At 42.4% G+C, this 20,719-nt stretch overlaps 1 protein-coding gene across 4 annotated transcripts in view; it reads right to left on the reverse strand.

The window, feature by feature from the left end:
- SH3RF3 (SH3 domain containing ring finger 3) overlaps positions 1-20,719 on the reverse strand; it is a 247,216-nt gene that overhangs the window by 93,274 nt on the left and 133,223 nt on the right. The window lies entirely within an intron of this gene.

Genomic DNA, 20,719 nt, shown 5'->3' on the forward strand with positions numbered 1-20,719 from the left:
CAGTGAAAGATAGGTTATCTCACCCAGGCTAGGACTGTGTGTGGAACAGCTGGACAACGTTTTGGTGGAAGTACTGGTTTATGCAGCCCCTGTCCTCCCCATCTACTTGCTGAGTGAGGGTATTTGTGTTGGACACAACTTCCTGCTGCTTTGGTCCTATAACAGTTCTTTAACCCATACTGGAGTGGAGTGGAAAAGGTGTATTGCTGTGGAGTGGAAAAGGTGTATTGCTGTATTATCCTATACCATTTTTCATTTTATTTAACTTGAACTAAGAATCAGCTTGCAAATATATAGCAGCACATAATACAAGGGGTGTTAGAGAAGCCCTTTAAAATTAACTTTCTGTAAGAATCTTTTTTTTTTCAGATTTGTAGTTACGAAAATGACACATTTTTCTTTGCATACACATGCCTTTGAGTAGTCTGTTCCCTGCTGTGAATCATGCTTGTCAATGGGGTGTCCTATACAGACAATGAAAAAGTAAAGCTATATTTAATAAAACACCTTGGTATTCCCCCAGGTGCTCCTTATGTCTGTACTTCTGGATGACATTCCTGTGCCTAAAATAACACTCAGATGCTTTCCCCAGGGGGGAAGGTGGAGTGGCCCGACAGAAACACTGCACTTCCAGAAAATGAGATGCTGGGATGACTTTTCATGGTATTTGTTAAAGCCACAAGCAGAGGCATTTTTCAATTCCGATGGGTGCATTAAATGGACCTGCTCTGGTGGGGTGGGTTTCATGCTCTTACACCAGCATCTTTTGGCAGGAGGTGAAGCACAGCCCACTGCCTGCACTGCCTGCCGGCGCCTCCGCCCGCTTCTGGGCGCCAGATGGTCACTGCGGCAGGCACACTCCACACTGATCAAAGAGTAACTTTCTTCAATGCACCTTCACACACAGGCGTTAACTTACTCATTTTTATTAGGAAAGGCTTTAGTAGCTGTGCAGGTCTTGGAATGCTGTGTGACAGATCTTCTTGCCTACAGCCCACAGTGAAGGAGACAGGCAAAGAGGCACAGCTCTTCAGAGCACTATCCGTGTTGTCTGGAGGGGGATTTAATTTCATTCAGATGTGTCCCGAGTTCTAACTTTTCTCATTAGCAATTTGCAGTTCCTCTGCAAATCCTCTGTATTCTTCTGGATTGTGCTGTATCTAAATGGAGCTACCCACTTAAAGACCAGTTATTTTGGAAACTCCTTCAAACATAACTAAAAAAGCATACAATCAACAGCCAGCTAACAAATCCTCAAACAGTCTCTGCCAAATCAGTGGCAGCATCCAACAGATATTTTTCTCTCTGCCAGGATGGTTATTTTCCTTGAAAGCAAAGCTTTGCCCCCCTACACAGCATTTTAAAGATTAAGCATACAGTACCATCAAACTCCTTAGGTAAGGCATAGATTGCATTACTCATTTGAAACTAGAAAAAAACCCCACACTAAGCTGAAAGACTACAGAGCCTTGTAGTAATTTAGAAATAAAAGAACCATTACTTTAATTCATGCTGGGAGAAGACAATTTATCAAAGTAAGAGTAAGACTTCTGCCAGGTGCACACTGCTGATCCAGAAACATGCCTGGCATACACGCTCTGCATCACTTTACCCTAGATGGGACCTTCGTATTCCCAAGATCTTTGTAGAAATTCAAGGGCAGATCACTTTCTTTACTTTTTAGCCGCTTTCTCTTCCCAAGCTTCATTTTACTGTGTAAAAAGGCAACAGCCCCCAGTGCTACAGAAAAGAAAGTGGATTTTACTCCATTGCACACTTCATCAATGTAATTCTTCTGCAATACATGCTGGTTTTTTATTGATAATTAGTTGGTCTGGCTAGAAGATGATTCAGGTCCCTGTTTTTACCTTCACCTGATGCAAATGAATATTTTTGAGAAAAACAAACTAACTGCCAGACATAAATTTGAAATGTGGCATTGTTTTATCTGGAGGCCTTAATGCGGGAATTTGCAGTTTAAGTGCTTGTGTTCCGATTCTCTTTCATGGGCTTATCTGCGGACCATCTAGGAGTTGTCCTACACAGAGAAGATCTGGGCAACTGACAGTGGGAAGAACGTCTAAAACAAACTATTCCAATTATCAGCTACAGCTTTTCTAATTCTGAATCACAGCTTTTCAACTAAAAACTCTGTAGAGGCATTTTTAAGGTGAACATGCTGTTTACTGGAAAAGATAACCTCCTACTGAAAAATTGAGACATTTGCCAGCCTTTCACTAAGGCTCTCAAATCATTTTGATTTGAGCATCCCATGTAAACCTTGCATTTACTGTGGCCCAGGTATCAGTGTACTCTAATAATTTTCAAATAAAGCTACTTGTTCAGTTCTAAAGCTTTAACTGTGTGCTCAAATCAACCAAAGAGAGACATTTAATATCACAATTACCATTAAAAAAACCCAACAAAACAAAACACAAAGAAACCAAAATATCCCCAACCACCCAACCAACCCCAAACACTCAAGATAAACTCTTGAAGCTTCTTTCATTATATATTCTGGCCAAAAGATCCAGCTTTCAGTGGACTTTTCATGGTCACATTATATTAATGGTTCCTAAGAAGCATATTTTTGTAAGTTTCCCTTTAGTATTCCTATTTTTGGTTAGTTCATAAGTGAGAAGCAGATCAGATTCACAAAGTTCCTCTGAACTACATCTGAAAGGAGAGATCATTAAGCATCTTTCAGAAATAGAATAAAAACAATCTCTGCTGCTGTTGCTAATTGTAATGTGGTTCTTAGAAATCTTCCTCTGATCCTGATTATCTTCCTCACTGTCAATCTTTGTGCAGACAATTCTGGCCTATCCACTCTCCTCTTCTTCACTTGACTTTCTGATATCCGACTGACATTCAAACTCCCCAAGCCCTGCTGGTGAGCACGTCCTTCCCATTTTATGTTCAAAACCTCGGCTCATGCCCTGTCCTATTTCCCCTCAGGTCTTTGTTCCACGCAGCAGCATTTCAGTCAGAAATCACCACCTTCAGAATGCCCAGGTGGTCCTTCCTACAAAACCTTCTAATCTAAACCAGGATACAAAGTATCATCCCAGAGATCAGACTACAGCAAAGCAGAGCCAGGAAAGGTTCAGGCGAGGCAAAGCACTTAGAGGTGTTTCTCTAACAACTGCAGGAGGCTCACGCTTCTTCTTGCTTCCTGCTTGAGAAGAGCAAAACCTCCTTACCCTTCCTGTGCCCCTGCCATGGATGAGCACTGCTACAGCAACTGCTGGTGGACAACACTGAGCCTCTGCACTACACCCTCAGCATGTACTTCATCCCCTGCTCCACCACCTAAGTCCCTGCTCATCCATGGGGCCCCATCTTGGCATCTTCTGCCTCACTACATCCATGGAGGGGAACTAACTCCCCTTCCAAGCCTGGCCCCAGCAGCATCATGCTGCTTCTCTCCCCATGCCACTCAGCTTCACAATGGCCATTCCTGCATCCAGGGACCAATGTGGTGGCAGCCTGGCTGTCCCATGAGGAGCTCAGCAGAGACCATCACCCCATTGCCTTCCTCCAAGTCAGCTCTTGACCTGTGCTTCATTGTGAGGAACCCCTGCCATCAACCCCCTCCCCAGCTGCCATGAAATCTGGTCATGCATAATGCAGGTGGCTGCAAAATTAAACAGCTTCGACATCTGATGGCATCAAGTAGTTGATTTGCCCTGCTGGTTTATTGTGAGGCTAACTGGCATTTGCCTATGATGTGTACTAAATTTTAAAACTCTGTGTGGATGTGTACAGAAATAAAAAAATTAAGAAAGGAAGAAAGGAAGGGATGAAGTCACAGTCAATGGCAACAGCCAGTTTCTTTTTCCTGCTACTAAATCCATGCTGGCACGATGCTGAATACTGCCAAAGGTTTCTTTTCTATTTCAGCAATCAATACTGACGTGAAAGCCTGAAGCGTTAATATGCTGAAAATCCCCCTTGCAGAAGACTCAATGATATGTTGGCAACTCAATCATTCTGCATTTGTGTTTCAGCAATGTCAAATAGCAGCAGTTAAGCAGAAACCTGCTGGCAAATTGACAAATAACAGCCATGAAGCAATTAACTGGCAAAGCTGGAGCATTCTTCATTATGTATCCTGAAGAACAAAAGGAATGGGAAAAAACCCAAACATGCTTGCTTCCAATAAATTCTCCCTGTAGAAAGCTTAGTAGAATGTGAGCTGTCCAGATAGAGTAGGTCTTCAGTTTTCAAAAGTTACAGAAAATAAACACTTTCCCAATGTGCTCAAAAGCAACACAGGCTCCAAGAGGGGTCAGAGCCTGTCCACTTTTGCATGCAGGACTTGGTGGAGGAGGTCACTACTTAAAAAAAAAAAGTCTAATGCTTGCCCAAAGTACCATGCAGGTACCTATAAAACGAGAAATCAAAAATAAAATAAATAGGCAAGGCATACATCTACTAAACACAGACAGAAATGCTATGATCCAACCCTTCTCTCAAACTAAGTTTGTGTTTAGATCCTTGAAAGCCAAGAAACCTCTTGAGGCTCCAGCCACAACTCCTCTCTACAACAGCAAAGCCGAAGATTGTTTTTCTGCAGTGTGAAAGCCACGTTAATGCTGAAGGGCAATTTCTCTTGCCCAAGCTCTTGCCTTGTGCAGCTCAAGCTGTGCAAAAACCTCAACCTCATTGCTTCAAGGGGTTCCCTTGCACATGGAAATCCCCCACAAAAGGCAGGTGTGATGCTGCCTGCCCCATGGGGCGGCAGCAGTGTCACCTGACCCCTAAGCCAGGGGGATGAAAGAATCAAAGAATTGGAGAAATGCAAAAGGTGGAGGAGTATTTAACTCCTCTTTCCCTTTGCTCCGTGAGTCTTGATCATCATCTGAGCTAGAGGTGAAGCAGGAGGGGATAAAGCCAAACAACCTCAGAACACACCGCTGGAACAGCCTGATAAAACCACTGCTAGGGACAATAATTTTTTATTTCTTTTAAGTCTGTAATAAGTTACTAGCAAAACACACTGGCATGTTGCTTGTTGCAGTCCTTCAAAATTCTCCAAGATCTATCTCCATATCCCCTATACTCTAAATATATTTCTGAGGAGCCTGTTCCTCAGCATGAATGTATATACATTTATCTCTTTCATCAAACACTATCAAGTGTAAACATCCAAATAAATTAAAAGTCGATAAAGAAGAAAAGGAAAAAGTAATGAAAAGTAATTAGAAAAATGCACATCTCAGTGGTAAAATACAGTTAAACACAAGCTATTACTATAGAGCATAAATAATAATTAAAACACATACTGCTAGTTTTTTGCTCCATTACTCTGAAGCATCACACATTACTCTGAATTTCCCAGTCTACACAAGCAAAGATTCAGCAGCGACAGTTTGGACTGAATTTACGTTTTCCAACTGGTAGGAAACTCCCCACAAGCAGGCTGGGTAGCACTTCAGCATATGGTTTCCTGACATCCATAAGAGCTCTGCAGAAATCCCAGCAGCTGTGCTGGAGAGGACAAGGGCTGCGTGATGGAGCATCCATCAGCAGGACTGCTGAGGAGGAGACGGGCTACTCCCTATAACTACCTTATTACTGGGATCATGGCATCTAAAACTCCCATTCAAATCGGCTGAGAGCAATTTAAATCACGAGCCTGCTTGGATCCCTTTAGGACAGAAAAGTGGAAGGCAGTCTGGCACAACAAACTACTCCACTGTGGTGGCAGTGACAGCCATGTCTGCCGGACTTGGCAGGGCAGCAGGGACTGTGCACTGCCCGCTTGCTCCTCGCCACCCTGCCCGCTGCGCTCGCTCTCAGTTTAACACCTTCCCAGAGCAAAATTAAACCTAAATTAAAACATGTTGCTTAGTCAGCCCTAGGAAGCAGGAGAGAGCACTTGCACATATTTCTTCAGCAGAAGGGGTCGAGGTAAACTTTAGCTGTTGCATTTAAAACAAAAAATGTATACTACCACTAGATCTGTCACCTGCAGAGTTTTTAGTCGCTTTTGTCCTCACGAGGAACTTTCAGGGTGACAGATCATAAATCATCATCATATCTCACAGCAAAATCTCTCAAAAGTGCTTTGTCTTCTGTGTAAGATGGTTTGTCTTATGTGCAGTGATTCAGAAGTACAGGTCACCTGTCCAGCATATCTCAACGGTGACACTGCAGCATTTGCTTTCACAGAAAGTTGATTACAGGAAAATTAATCAAAGAGAATCCAAATTTGCACAAAGAAGTAAAGACAAAACCTGGTTATATGCCATTAGTCAGCTCTATGTGACAGATCAGTAAAAGCCTGAGAAGTCATGCTTTGCATGTACAACCTTTTTGAAATCAACTTTAAGAAGAAAAGTATTTGAGATGACAATAGGAACAGCAGCATGGAGTATGAAATCTGAATGCAATCGTTTATATACTTTGGAAAGTGGCATGTTTATTGATAGTGCCATATAGGTATTGATTAATCACAATAAAAATGAAGGTTCTTAACTAAAGCTTTCCTGTTTTATTTGATGAAATGATTACCTAATATTTAGGCCCTGACCCTCGCTGATGGTGCTGCAGACAGGCTGCAGTCCTTGTGACACCTAAAGACACATGCAGACAATGCACACTTGAGGTGCACATGGCTTCCACCTGGAGTAGAAGGGAAAATGCTTCTCCAAAACTAAAAGGTTTTGGGAATGTCTCCACACATTTGAAAGAGGTAGCCTTTATACATGGAGAGGAAGTGCCCAAACAGATTAGGAGCCTATCTACAATTTCCAGAAATGACTTCTGCAATTAGCATGAAGATACCAGGGGAATTGCTCAACAGATGGAGCACGAAGGCAGGCAGGTACAACATCATTCTGGCACACTGACACTGCTCTCCAATGAACAGGGAACAACAGTGCTCACCACCCCAGAATAGCACAGGATGGTGTTCGTCCTCTTCAGCAATGGGCCAATGGAGCACAAACTGATCTTCCAAGAGAACAGTGTCTGCCAAAGTTATTTTGTAGTTTATCTGGCAAACAGTCACACCTTGCATTTCACCTTATAAGGTCCATTTTTGTACATAGCAATATTAAGAATGATTCAAAGTTTCTCCTAGCAAATACAGTTGATGCATGCAGCACAACTGAGAAAAATACAGCAGGCTTTCCACTGCACAGCTTTTCACATAGTTCTGTCTGGGATTCTGCACTTTACCAATATTAGAGCTGAGTTAGTTTTACAGTCCAATGCCATTTCTCTTAGAAAGGAAGAGCGCATCTGATCTCATAACTGCAGCTAATAGCTTCATGTCCTCTGCACAGCTCACATTGCTTCGAGCTCCTCACTCACTATCATCTATCAATATTTATACATTCAAAGATCTCTGTTTCTTAGTAACCTGTTGTTGAGGTGAAGTATTTTCAAACTACATGCTCTCCTATTAAACAACATGTGATACTCAGGGTCAGGTGGGATTTCCAGCAGTGAGTTCACGGCTACGGCTGCCCAGAGAATGAGTGGGTAGCACCAGCCAGCTGTTTAACCATGTCAGTGCAAAGTCCTTGCAGTTCTGCAAAACCCGAATGCTTCCAAACTCTCTGCTCTTTAATGTGTGGTACCATGAACACACTGCTTAAATTGTACATCAGTTTCTGGTTTCAGTTGAACCACTTTAATTCCATTGATCTTGATGAAGTGGTGTGGATGTATAGAAAATTCCTACCTGGTATAAAGCTTTACCTTACAAGTAATCTTCTCTGTAACAAAGCTGAATGTCTGGCAGCCTCTATCGAGGAAAATATTTAGTGATGTATTGTGCTGGCCATAGCCTTTACGAAAGCTAGTTATGTTCTAAGAGTCTGTCCTTCACCTTTCAGGCAGAAAACATTCACTGGATCCTAAGTGCCAAATATGACCCTTATAATCCTGTACAGGGATCTCAGTGAAGGATTTGGCTGTTGTGCACAGACACTTCAGAGCAGAAGCTGGTCTACAAAACATCCCAACAAATAGCCGACACAAGTTCTAACCCAAGTATGCAGTGTGGCTTCCTGAGAAACCATCAGACAAAATATGCCTCAGCTGACTGCCTCACAAGGGCAAGAGCAACCAAACACTTCCTGAGCTTCAGAAACTGTTGGTGGGTTAACACAGAAAAAAACACAAATAGTAAAAAAATTTTCCAGTGCAACTCTACTAAGCAAACTGACAGCCATGTGCTATTTGAGCAGTTCAAAGAGGAAAGACAGCACAGCTGGCTACATTTAGCCTGCCAGAGCCACCAATAGAGACAAATCAAACAGCAGCTCCCTTGAAGCTGCAGAGAAACACAAAAAAAACCTACTTATATTCGAGGCACTACAACATTATATCTTTAAGGTTGCCTTGTGTTCTCGATTCAAAGTGTCTTAAAACCTTTAAATAAACATGAAATCTCTCATTGATTACTCCCCAGATGACACCACTTTGGTTGAAAGCATGACCCAGTTTTCCCAGCCACCTTACAGAAACAGTCCTTGCTTGCTTTTAAATAAAAGAGATGAGTTAAAAGTCAGTTCCCTGTGCAATTTTGAGAGCCTGAAGTTTTTTCAGGTTTCTTCATTTCCACAATGGCAGCATTTACAGCTCTGGAATTTTCCACAATTCCTTATGCTGTAGGTCACAGCAAGAAAAAAAAGAACACTTTGGGGAAAATACAAGAAGTATTGCATAAAAGCCCATAACATGAATCTCTGCTGTAACTGCTTCATTTGATCTTTCCTGGTGGAAGCTGACAAAGCACGAGGTAGCTTACATTTTCCAGCAGTGTCTTTGTAACTCTGCTAGCCAGCCCAGTACCTCTGGTTTACTTTCCAGCCTTTCCACATCTTTCTTTTTGGCTCTTTGCCTTGTGACTCAAGTGTTTCCTAAGCAGAAACCCTCTCCCACTCCAGAAAGGACTTTTTGATCCAGTCCTGCTACAACTCATCAGAGCTGGGTTTCCTCCTGACAGAGACCAGGCAGGTCACAGCTCAGAGGTCCTACTCCCAGACCCTGCTTTTTTGGGACTTTTCTATTGCAATTTTTTTTTTCTCTCAGCTGGACCACAAGCAGGGGCGAGGGCTAAGGAAGGGCCTGGAGATGAAGCTGCCCCAAAAATGGAGTGGGCAGCTGTTATTTATCATCTGGCAAAGCTCCCATAGCTCAACAGAGGGAGCCCCACTCCGGTGAATCTTGCCGGGATTGCTACCAGTAGAGAAGAGACTTCATTATTTCTTTTTTTTTTTCTCCTTTCTTTTTTTTTCTAACATAAATAAATTCACACCAGGAAAATATTTCTCCTCTCTTTCTCCCTCCCTTCCCACAAATGTTAATTTAAAGGTTACACAAAAGCTTCTTCCATAATTTCAACCACTGAGAATCAAGAAAACTGGCGCCTCAAACAAAAGCCAATTTGGCAGCCTCAGCTCACAGGCTGCGGCACCCAAAGAAAACAATCTAGAAAAATTTAAAAATTAAGGATTTTTAAAAATTGGCTTTCTGAGGTGACATAGGTGGGGGTTACTCCTCCATATGGACACCTGCATTTACTGAGGAGTCTCTGAGGCAGTCAGAGTATTGCAAGGCCTAAAGGGTGAAACAGGGATGGTTTTTTGCAGGGGATTGAGAAGGGTCACAGCCAGGGTTTCCAAGGAGTATGGGAGAGGCAGTATAAGATAAAAGATCATTAAGGCCCTCTGATATGGGAATGGAATGAAAAGTGCACACCCAAAAACCTGCCTCTAAACTGAAATGGATAAACGGGTGAAGGATGAGAAGCCAGCCTTGATTTTTATTTCTGATGAAGGGGAGGATCTGAAATTCCTATTGAAACACCAACTTTGCAAAAAATCACATTTTATTTACTTATGCAGCTTTTACTTTTTGCTTTATGAAAAATAACTGTGGTGCCTAGGAAGCACCTCTTTCTGTTGTATCTTTTTCACTGCATGTGACCACAGAGCAGATTTTTGCACTATAAAACTGAAAATATATCCTCTGCTTTCCACTTGTCCAAAGTCTTCATAAGACAGCTTTAAAAAATGTACTCTAAGAGAACTTTCTGAGGTGGTATTCATAGTTTCATAAATACTGTATTACCTGAACTGTGCCTTCCCTGAACTGACAGGGTGTTTGATAAATGCACCGTGGACTGCATACACAGTGGAGCTAAAGAACATGTTTCCTTGGTAGCTCAGCTGTAAACTTCAATAGGTGGATAAATTCCCATGTCACTAGAGAATATTTACAACTGAACCTTATTTGTCAGCAGCGTGCCCTTACCAACAGCCCACACAAATCCTGTTATACAAAAATGGCTATGGCTCTTTTCTCATAGTTAAATGAAAATCACTGAGGTTTCTTTTGCACCAGGACAGGTTTTATAGCCAGTGAGAAGAAACTGCATTAGGCGATGCTAATGTTGAAATATTCTTGGCTCGAAATGTCAGTGTGAGAGGAGCTAGCTCATCCACATCTGCACTGTGTGAGTAGCCTCCTCGTCCCCTTGCTGTTGGAGAACTTCTCAAGTGAGAGCCCATCGGGAGTGTCCATCCTCTCATTGTCTGAAGAAACCTACATGATGACTAACTGCCAGGAATTTAGAGAGATTATTTCCCCTCTGTTTGCTGTGATTAGCAAGATGAAAATATCTGCTATGCAGTAAAAATGAAAAATTTGTGCTTTTTAAATCACAGCCTTTTATCCCTGTTTATCAGAAATATCCCCGTGGTTGTTATTCTCCCTCAAAGAAGACCTTATTTTTCAGAATCCCTGCCCACTCTTTGGTGGGACTGCAGGCTCCCTGACATCCCACACCCTGCCTCCACTTTGTTCTCCTACCCAGATCCCGTGCCCTGAAATGATTCATTAGCTGCAATTTACTGACACACGCTTTCTTCATGCAGATGATTAGGAATTGCTTTCAGGCCTCAGTCCCGCTGACAGGACAGGCTGGCACCTTGCTGCACATCAGCCAGCTGACTGCCAGGAGGGCTTTAATCAGCTCTGACTTTGACGTGTGCTGGGCACTCTGGGCAGGGGTGCCCACTGTGCTGAAGAGGTCAAAGAGCACTTTGCACTCTAGTGCTGCCAGTCCTCATCTCCTCTGGTGTGGAAAAGGCCCCTCCACTGCTGTGCTGGCTCCCATTAGGAACAGTTCAGCTTCTCCCCTGCATGGAGCAAACCTCTGTGCAGTTTGATGTTTGGAAGCAATAGCAGTTGGAGCAGACAAGGAAAACATCAAGGAAGATACAAGGCTTCGTAATGCAAATCATGCTTTTATATCATTCTCCCATATCCCCTTTGGGGAGAGGAAAGTTGATTATCTACAGAATATGGGTCAAATTTATGCCTTAAGGATCTTTCAGTGCTTTGGCTGCTTGCTGACAGAGTATGGGGCTCCTCGCTGCCTTTTCAGGTTAATGCTTTCAAAGTGCTGTCCCTAGGCATCATCATCATCATCCTCAATTTCATAATATTACTAAAAAAATTAATTTCCTGCACCCACTCCCAGGAGTTTCTCTCATGCTGAACTTAATTGATGCTTTCTCCTGCACTCTGAGGAATGATTAAAATGAATGCTGCACATGTTAGGAAGCACCTCGGATTTCAATCTCTGCATGGTTTCTAATTAAAGAGACACACACAGGATGCTTGTGCTACATTTCACTCCTCTCTAAGGCTATTATTATTACATACTTTTCAGCAGTAGTCAAAAGAGTCTCCTCTACCTCACATAATAGGATCCTGATTTAGACTGGATAATCACCAGTCGTTGATCTGGGTGAAAAATGTCTTTAGGAAAGGGAAAAGAAAAGGCTTGTGCTATAACCAGCCCTCTGGCAGAGAGATTGATATTAATGACAGAAGTGTTTGAATTTCTGGCTAACCTAGAGTAATCCAGTGTTAAGCACTGGCACTAATGAAGTACAAAAAATAAAAAAGAAAAACCAGCTGGAAAACCCCCATCATAATCAGGGGTGCCTGATGCTCAGAGATTTTTGAGGAAAAAGGCACAGGTACATGAGTGTCAGCACTATCCCCACACTTCCTTACTCACCATTTCCCTCCCAGTTTTCTGGTCTCTCTGTGTCTTGGTGACAAATACTTGGTTCCTGGATAAAACTGTTTCACTTCAGGTACAATTTTTGAGACATTGGCCACCTTTACCTACCTCAGGAAATCTCGGGACCCAAGCACCAGGGGGGAGACAACCAGTGCTGAAATCTCACCCCAGTTAGTTAGACATCTGCATCATCAGCACCTGCATTTGACATCAACAAGCCTGCACAACAAAGCTAATAGCCCTGCTTTTCCGTGAGAAGATATGGGGCTGTAAAGCTCAGAGGGGAAAATATTTCACATAGATGTGTTATTGATACAAAGTCAGCTCATAAACCCGATCTTGCCAAGCTGTGCAGTCATTTTGAAAACTGCAGCTACACCTTGCTAGATGCAATGACCTTACTTTTTTCCAAGGCCAGCTTTTGACTTTGCTTACATGAATGTAAATAAATCAAGTGCTCTCCCACTGCTCATAATGACAGTATTCCTGGTTGTCACTGTTGTGGCAGCACACTCAGGTTCTGTGGCAAATGACACCAGGGGAAATGCCATGATAGCAATCCTATACTGTATTGCATGCATGTTTTACCACCAAGTAATACTTAAAATATGGGATCAATTTGCTTTTCTAGTGTCTTGTGAAATGCTACAGGTTATAAATAATTCAAACCAATAATAACAGGATGTCTGGGCATTTCTTTTTCAGGTTTAAGAAGGTAACTGTCTAACTTGGTGAAGTAAACTGCTTTTACTGAAATAGTTTTCTCTACTGATATGGAAATGATTTTCAATTAGACACACTGCATATTAGCAATAGAAAAAGACTTAACAAACTTAACAACAAAGTAAAATAGTGCAGTGTATACATTTTTATTACTTATTCATGTCTGTATGGTTTCAAATCCCTTCAGAATAGAATTGAACCCCTGTGCCTCTACCTTGGGTTAATGCTACAATCGCAGGGTTATTGTATGAAACAGGCTTCTTCTCTGTCTGTGTTATAAAACTGAAAAGTATTTTGCTTTTCAAAGACAGGTTTTAGACACAACTTTGGGAAAGGATTAGGGTATATCTCACAAAAGGAAGAAGAGATTTTGGCCCCTGAGAGGGACAGAAGTAAGACATACAATCCTCAACACTTCCCTAGAAATTAAATCAGCACACTAGCTTTACCTCACCCCACCTTCAGCTAGCACCTCAGGCTCCCAGCCTGCCCTAACTCTTCTCACTGGGATTAGGTCCCTATTTCAGGACAGTGACTCTGGTATGGAAGCAAGACATCTCCAAAACACAGGTGAAGTATGGAGTTCAGTGTTGCTTGGAAAAAATATAAAGATACTCTGAAAAAGACTACAGCTTGTATTTCCATGACATCAAAACCAATTCAGTTTTGTTTCTCTGCTCATTATGCCTAATTATTCAATCATACTGCCTTTAAAAAGCTATCCATAGTTATGTGTGACATATGACCACAGCACATCTGAAGACCAAGTGAAGAATCTGAAGACCAAGTGAAGACCAAGACTCTACGGTCCAGTTGTCTCTCTCTGAACTGCTGGAGAAAGCTGCAACTCCCTGGACTCTCTCAGCAGTGGGACCTAGAAGAAAGACTTTGAGAAAGAAGTGGCCAAGGGTGCAATTTTATGATACATGAGCCCATCTTCAGGCAAATCCTTGCTGGTTAGTGTGCCTGGATTTAGCTCCCTGAGCTGCCTCCTCCAGCTGTGAGATGAGGACAATGTGCTGCTGCACAAGGAGTGCAACAGGACTTCACATCTAATGGGAGGGCTCAGAAGGGAACCAGAACCTCCTTTTAGAGCAGCAGCCCCCGGATGGGCTCCATAGGCTCATTGCTACCCTAAACACACAGTTTCAGTATGATAGTAAGTGATAGCTCCAAGTCTGAGAAAGTGCACTGGATCTTTCACTTGGGCAGATGGGAATTACCATGCTGTATTTCAAAGGATGGGAATTTAATTTCCATATCATGCAGTGCTTTCTTTTCACCACCTTATCCCCTTGCCTGCCAGAATCTCAACTAAGGAATTGTCCATATCCTCGCTTGAATGTTTCTATGGATTTAGAACTTGAAAGATTATATCTGTGCTCAGAAATTATGCATAAGTCCATTACAGCACAACAATAACTCAGTTGTAATTGCCTAGTTGTAATTGCCTAGCAGTGCAGGCTGGAACAAAGTAAGTATGAGCAAATCTAGAATCTGAGCAAATATGAGAAAAGTCAAGAAATAATGGACAGAGACCCCTTTGAGACTGCTGGACTCCCACATGGTCTCTGAGTCTAGTCCTCTTCAATCAAAAAGAAATGTTGTAATAGATTTATTTCTCAGGTTCTTAGCCATTTTTTTTCTACATGCTGCACTTCACCACAGGCAGCAAAGCACCTTCAAATCCCTCTCGTGAACTAAACACCAAGCAGGAATTACCAGAACCTGCAACTTTCACATGGTAAATGAAGACAGCAGGACATAGCAGAAGCAATGTCAATGTCCCACTCCTGATAAAGAAGAGATCTCAGCAAATTTTAGTCAGAGTGCTGGGTCACCACAAGATGATAAGTACCAAGAAGAAGTGAAAAACTTATCACCAATGTACCTTGTAAGGTAAGTGGAAGAAAAAACTTCTTTCTGTCCACAGATGTAAAGAATGATGCAGGCCTGAGCAGACACTTGGCATGACTCTGTGCCCCAGTGCACCCTGACCTGCGTCCTGGCTCCGGATATGGACAACACCCAAATCCTTGCAAGAATGCCAACCCCAATTAAGCTTTTTCACGCAACCTGCAAAAGTTCTACAGCATGAGATGAAGGCAATGTAAGCATGATGCAGTGTGACAGTAGCTTTAAAAGCCCTTTGGGCATATCAGTGTAGCACATACCTAGTGATTCATACTTATAGAGTACTAAACATGCCATTACTCCTGCAAGAACCTGATAACTGTAAAAATTCTCAGATTTATAGAAGGACTGTTCAGCCAATATGATCCTGTAGCTACTAGATCAATGTCTTCTCACACCGGTAGGAAATGAGAAATTATGTGTTCAATAGTTCAAAGACACAAATTTCTCCATAGAACAAAAAGGGGGAAAAAATCAAACCCAGTTCCAAAACATTCTACTGTGAAGCTGTCATCCCCTCAATTTGGTCTCTATTATAACAATTGTTGGCTATTTTAACACAAAAAATTGCACAGAACTTGCAAACTTGCTGTCTCACAGGGTTATTTCAGTAGAAGTTGAAAAGTGCTGATGCCTGTGGAAAGATCCTGTAGACTGAACTCTAGAAAATAATTTATCTGCACTAACAATGTCCAGCAGAAGTGACTGAAAATGCTCCTTAAGGGAGATCACGCCCATTTTACCTTTGAGTAGATACTACATGAAAGGACAACAAAAGTTTAAGATTTTCCCTTCCATGTTTGCCAGTATCAACCTTGTTCAGGCAAATTATCAGTCTGCATCTCCTCTGAACTTCCATCATTATGAGTGCACACACACCCTCAATGTCTGATGCGCATACATTATCTACATGAATTAAACCAATTTGCATTTGTACACTGAGCAGCTGGCCTGAAATTTACTCCAGAATAATTTTTTTTTTTAACGTCCAAAAACCATATATGCAGCTGGGATTGCTTATGAGTGAAAAAATGTGGTATCTTTATAGCCAACAGCATATGTATTCAGTATGCAGATCCACAAATATTGGATTCACTGCCAAAAATCATTGTTAAGCAAACTGGCTGACTCGCTGCATTTTCCTGATGAACCAGAAGGAACTTGCTGAAGAGAGGTAGAGTACTTGCAAAAATTTCAGATCATGGATTTATAGTGTGCACAATGCAGTGTGATCCAGCTAGTCCCAGATGAGCAGGTATGTCCCTGCAGCAGAGCAATTTCTGACTAGGATATGAGCATGGATCCTGGGGAAGTGTAAGCAACATTCTGATGAGACCGGGTAGTGCGGCCGTGTTCTTGCAAAGCAACCTGTGTGGAGCAAGATCAGGGACCTCTGCACATAACTGAGGTGAGTGTTGTAGACCCACCTAACTGCATCCACAAGTGACACTGGATGAAGTTCTTGTTTCCAAAGGGGTTTAGTGGCCTCTTGAGGTGCAGAAGATGGCACGTGCATCAACCTCTTCATTTGTAGCACTTAACCAGAACAGCTATTGCTTAGTTTGCAAAAATTTAAAGTAAATAATAAATAAAAAAAAAAACAGTCTTCATTTATGTCTCTCTTCAGAACATTAACAAACACTAAATTCCCCCCTACTTATTTCAGATAATGGAATCTACATAATGAGAATCATTTTTAATAGACGTTCTCTGTGTTTCTACCATGGGCATATTTTTACCCACTGTGTGGAGCTGACTTTGCACATATTCATTCTGCTATTTTAGCAGTAGGAGACTAGGTTAACACACCAGTCATTCACTCCTGGAGATCTGGATTCAGTTCCTGGCCTGCATGACAAGTGATAATGAGTTTGGTTATTGAATCTCCAGGGGATATTTGTTCGCATTACTAAGCAACCGCATAATTTGGCAAGATGTGTTAAGTATGTGCTAAGGATAAGACCAGGGGCCAATTGCTCAAATGACTGACACAATGCAGCCTCCCGCACATCACTGCACCAAGTCCCTCCTTCGTGCAGCTCTGCTGGAGGTCAGGAGAACCGTGCAGGTTTTCAGCCTGTCCATTCCACTGTCTGTACTGACACAGCCCAGTGCACAGCCATGCAGGTGCAATCTGAACCTGCAGACACACAAAGAAACACAACCTATGTCCCTGCTCTCAAACTCAGCACATAATTCAAGGCTACTTTAATCAGTTATGCATACTTTTTCAACACTTGTTGTACCCAAGAAATAATAAAACAAAGTTAAAGCTGGGGCAAAAAAGGGGCATAAAAATAATTACATAGTAGTAACTTTTGCTTACCTATTGACATGAAACACTGCAGGGTTGGCATTGCTAAGGCTTTCTCTGCAAATGCAATGCTTACAAAGTCTCATTTTAAAAAAATGACAATTGAAACTTATATGTTCACAAAACTCCATAAAATGTATGTTATCCATTGCAAGTACCAGTAATACTGGTATGTCACACTGGCTAAAAAATTTCAGGCTTGAAATTTTTTGCAACCGGTGGATTTGGCAAAAATAGTCACTTATCCTAAGGCTACTTCCAGCTGATCTTCTTTTGACCCTAATCTTTTGACTGTGCCTCAGATTCAACAGGAGGCACAGGCAAGATTCTACAGATGTCCTCTAGACTGGTGGCACAACCATGTGGAGAGCAGATTGGGTCTTTCATGGATGATACCTGTATCAGGTGAGTATATAATTGCTATGATATTTTTAACAAGACTGGCAATCTCCTTTCCCTGGGCCTCTGTTTAATAGATCTGTGAACTCTGAACACAGTGTGCATCCCAGGATTTGGGAAAAGAAAAGCAGACTTTGCCTTGTCTCTTCATTAGGATAGCACGTGTGGGTGCTATGCACCCAGAGCCCAAGCAGGCAGGATTGGTTTTGTGCTCCTGCACCTATGGATCTTGGAAACTTTGGTGCCAAAACACTGAGGTGTATCAGGAGATTTAGATACTTAAGGACAAAAGGTGTTCTTCATTATTTTCTGGGCTGAGGTGTCTACATCATTTAGGTAAGGGATAGAAAGCAATCTGGATTCTTTCCTTGATATACTTAAGTAGAAATAAATCTGATTCATGGGCCATAGCCATCTGGTACAGATTGAGGTTCAAAAGGGGTTAACACTTCTAGAAAATGGGAAATCCAGATGTCTCTTCATCACCCAGTTGTATGACAAAAGTCAGAATTCACTGATAGCCTTTGCAGGAATTAAGGTTCAGCACCTGGAAGGTTTAAACCTGTAGAACAGAAGAATAAAAAAAAACCACAAAAGAAATAACTCTGCTGCCATTCCAACAGGAACAACTCTCATCATGGGGGTGACTGGTAGCTGAGTAAATCTGGAATGGCTGCGAATCAGGAAATTACTTGTCAGCCAATTCCAAGTCTTTTTTTGGCACACAAACCTCTTGTGGGGGATAGTGGCAGGAATGAGGCATTTCTGTGTGATCATTTGGGAATTTTATGAATAAAAAGATGAAGTTCACTTGCTATGAATCACAGAAAACCAGAAAATGCTCCCTGCCACAACCAAGAAAGCTTATGAATAAAACTTCATTGAAGAGAACCCACAGTAGAGCATGATGTTACTCATAAACAAACACCAGTCAGTTTATGTTCACCATGCCCTGGAACACGCAGCCAACAATTAAAGAGCTCCCATTTACATTGGAAATAATGCAATGGCACTCTTACAGCTTTCAGGGAAGGTCTGGACAGTGACAACATCTGAGCTATCATGGAAGGTGGATGTGAGAGTGATGTTTCATCTCATGGTGGTGAGAACATGGGGCTCCCCCACGCCGCCCCCACCTTCTGGCAGTGCCTCTGAAACACGGGCAGCCACCACACCAGCAGGAACCTCAGTACAGCACTGCGGGTGAGAAAGATGGTTACAGCCCACCTGATTTGCCAGCCCACCCAAGAAAACATTGAGTTGTGTCAGAAATGGCAGATAAAACATTTGCTTTGATTTAGAGTGCCTGCCTTCTATTTAGGGGATGCCAGAGACTCCCAAAGTGTGAGTAAGCAGCAAAGAGAGGATGGCATCTAATCTAGTGCTTGAATTTATTTTATATTTATTTTTCTCTCTTCTCTCATAACACTCCACCTTCCCCAGATTTTCTCTAAATCAAGTTCTGCTCCAGTCTGATGCACTTCTTCATAGTTGTATAAACCTGTCTGCTCAAATGTTCCACCTGCAGAAAAGCTGTGCCAGGTTTAACTTCATCAAACCAGCCATAAATCCCACATGTGCCAGAAAGTGCTGCTGAAATGCCAAAGAAAGCCACATTTTCTAGGTCTCCTGCTGGGAAAATGAAGCACCTTTAACCCCAAATGAAGAATTGCAAAAATCAAGGACAACTACAATTGCTTTTTGCTAATTGGAAGACCATTAATATAAACACCACTTTCCTTATGTATAAAGCTGTCCTCCCTCCTGCCAGATTCTAAGGATAGTATCTTCATTTATTACAGCATTAAGGTGCATTCATCTCCTGCTAAAAAGCCCAAAATTATAATGATGGGAGAAAAGTGAATATTCATCTGAGATGGGGGGGGGGCTGTGAGGCCACATTGGCCAGTGTCTTCTCCTGGGCACTGTGAATAAGGCATCACTGAAAGAATTCTTCTGTCTTGCCACAGCCTCAGGCAAGTGTCCCCAGAATAAGCATGTTAGTCACTATAGTGTCAACCACAGACACTTGACCAAGAACAGAGCTGGCAATTGTCTCCAAAAATAACAGCACCCTGAAACTCCAGGTAGATGGGCCTTGTGATCCACTGACAGTACTGTAAATCAAGGTTAAGCCATTGCTGAAAAGGCAGCTCAGAGGAAATAATTGTCAAGAGCCACTTTACTTTTGGCACATCAGATACTGAGAAATGCAGGAGTGTGTTAACAAAGGGCCTCTTGACTCAAAATCTGCCTCTGTGTCACACGAAACATGAGCCGTGGCAAATTCAGATAATTAGGGCCTGATCTTATTTATGGCATGATTCAGTATAATGCTGGTGGTGTCACTAGAGCTGGGGCTACTAACAGCAGCAGAGAAAGTGGCCCTATATGTTGAATATACCATGCCTGGACATCTCTGACTCCTGGAAGCTGCTGAGACAGCATCTGCTGCAGGTCAGCTTTCAGCTGGGGGGATTAAGCAGCTCAGGAACTCGGTAACAGGATAGGGGCACTTCCATCCCCACTCCTGCCTACAGTTCAGCCCAGGTTTACACTGGTCTTTGTGAATGAATGGCTGTGCCAAGAGGGAGACACAGCTGATGTGCTCTCCTTGTGCTCCCAGCAGACGTGCTTCTGCACCATGGAAGTAAAGCCCAGCACAGCTTGGTTATCTTACCAGGGAGAAACTGCTGGGAACACAGTTAAATGGTCTCATCTGTCCCTCAGAATGAGGTCAAGGCATACTGGTGGGACAGGCATGGCGTTCTTCTAACTAGATGGGGCTTTAGAGATTATTTATGAAAATTACTAGTTCAGCATAGTCTGCCCAAATGAAAGCTGGCATTTTCAAGCAATTTGTGAGAAACAGAAATCTTCAGAAATATTTTGTTCTGACAGTAAAGTAAAATTAATTTTGTTCAAACAATAGCTTAGCTATTCTAAGCTCCAGATTTCCAAGGTAAAAACTTGTTTATACTGTGTCTGAAAGTCAAAATAACCTGGTTAATCCAACAGAAAAAGCAATCCCCTAACTTTTCCTCCAAAATCAAGAAAAATTTAATAGGAAAACACACCAAACATTAGGGATCAGCAGACTGCTTTGGGTGCGGGTTGTCTCACTGCATCAGTAGTGACAGGTTAATGGGTCCAGGTTCCCCCTGAACCCACTGAGAGCCAAGGACCAGCCATGTCCCCATGACCCCTCTTCGCTGTAGGGTTTCCAGAGATGCTGAAGAGTGCCTGTAGCCCTGCTGCTGCCCCCACGATGCTGAGTTTGCTGCGAGAGGGAGGAGCAGTTCCCTCACCCC

Source organism: Anomalospiza imberbis, chromosome 2 (genome assembly GCF_031753505.1).
Source record: "Anomalospiza imberbis isolate Cuckoo-Finch-1a 21T00152 chromosome 2, ASM3175350v1, whole genome shotgun sequence".
NCBI lineage: Eukaryota > Metazoa > Chordata > Aves > Passeriformes > Viduidae > Anomalospiza > Anomalospiza imberbis.